Consider the following 2,168-nt stretch of genomic DNA (forward strand, 5'->3'; position numbering starts at 1 on the left):
GAAAAAATAACAATTTAGCTCATATAAAGTGACTGTATTATCCTGACATTTTATCAACTCTTTAAAATAAAAGAAACCCCAAGACAGATAGCTTTATTGACTAGGTTGATGCCCTCTCAATACCAGGCTGATGAACAATCATATTAAGCTAGCCACACATTTATGAATACCCTATAGCTTAATAAATCCTTATGGAGAAACGAAAGTTTACAGAGATAACTAGAAACATCAGAATAATATTTCACAGGCACCATATAATAGAGTATTACTCATTTGAATCACAACCCAACTAAAATAAAACCCAGTGCTTGTTTTATGACATTGCCCTCGTAGCAAACTTGAGTTTTCTGGCCCTTTCTTGCGACAGCAAGACACTCCACAGATGCAATTTTTACTTTTCGCTAATTGATTTTTCTTTAGAAAGCAATAAACCTAAGGTATAGAGAGAAAACGTGCAGAGATAAAGGTGGAGAAGAAGCAACTGTGGAGGCAGTTTAACAGTGAAGTGACAATAGATGTTTCCTCTACCAGGGATGAAAGGTGCACCAGCCATTTCCCCACTGCCTCGTGGCTCCTAAGAGAGAAGCAATTAACACTGAGAAGAGACACATTTGCATTGATCTCTCACCAGAAGAGCAAAAGAGATAACCAGACAGAGCTGCTTTTCCTATCTCCTCTCCCAGACACCTACCTGGCTTCCCAAGAGACAGAGCTGGGCTAAAACAGACCACACACACCAGCTCCTTCGCAAAAACAAAGTAACCTAATTTCAGATGATCCATCCCCCATGAAAAGCTCAAACTGAAAGCTCCTTGGAACAGGAACGGGAGTCTTAAACTTCCGTATCATCTTGGAGGGGCTGCCAAAAAAAGAAAAATTAATCATCTGTTTCAGGCAGCATCCACCCGAAACACAGGAAGGGAACCTGAAAAGAAGTTTCTGAGCTATAACCCACCCGTTGTGTGCCCGCCTGCTCTACTGCAGTCTCAAAGAAGGAACACTAATCTTTAGGAGGAAAAATAAAACCCTCCCCAATTTTCATCCAAATGAGCCCAGGTTTTTCAGCAGCACTAGTGGGCAGGGAAAAAAAGGAGTTGGTTCCCCCTAGAAGCAGCCTCAGCCAACTTTATTCCTATGGATAAACACACACAACACCAGCCGAGTTCGCCAGTAACTGAGCTACAGGTTCCCCAAAAGCTCTTATAATTTTCTCTCTTTCAAAATACATACATCCAGACTCCACAGGGATGTAAGTATCAGTAAGACACCTGATTCCAATCAAACACATCAGGGGGAACCCAGACCACCACCTTGTTTACATCCAGAAAAAACAAAGCCATTAGGACAGAGCTGGCATGTTAAAAAAAACATACTATATATATTTTTAAAATAAGACATTCCAGCTTCTTTTTTTGTTCCCTTCCTCTCCCGCTACCTTTGCGCCTTTAGATCAGACTTGCTATTTTCTTTTTTCCCCCCATGAGGTGCATATTTAATATTAACAACTGCATTGGTCACAAGGAGGAACCCAACAGGTGATGCCGATAGCCAGGGTGTGTGACGCAGTGCAAGCCTGAAGGTGCATACAGCTGCACGCTCAGATGCACGTATTTAAGGCCTAAATGAACTAAAACTTCTTTTTTTAAAGAAAAAAAGAATACTCCTAGATGCAGTACTGTAACTGATTTCAAATCTTGTCGACCATAAGAAGGATTTACAGCAAAGCAAGGTTTAATTGCTACGGAACCAGCTGCATGGGGCTTTTCCACCACATACCAGAAGACTTTTCAGTCAAAATAATTTATTAGTTTAGTCTGTCAAATGGCACACAGTTTTTGATTGATTTCCTGGCCCTAATGTTAGAATTTGATACCAGGCCTTTAGCCTGGTACCTCCCTCAGTCCCTCCTAGTGCCTCAAGTGCAAATACCTGTTTCATAAAAAAAATTCAAATATCTCAAATTCTAGGATACTATTCTTTTCTTTTTTTTTTTTTAATTCAAGTCAAAATCCAGAGTCTCCAACTTGAAACAGATCAGTTTAGAGGTTGTAAAACAAAGTTTAAATTGGGAAGAATTAACCAAAACAAAGTCAGTTTGCTTTCTACCCATCCTCAGTCCTATCTTATGGAATTAAGATATTTAGGATTTTATCCCAAACATAAAAGGA

The sequence above is a fragment of the Eurypyga helias genome, unplaced genomic scaffold (genome assembly GCF_000690775.1).
Source record: "Eurypyga helias isolate BGI_N326 unplaced genomic scaffold, ASM69077v1 scaffold3404, whole genome shotgun sequence".
NCBI lineage: Eukaryota > Metazoa > Chordata > Aves > Eurypygiformes > Eurypygidae > Eurypyga > Eurypyga helias.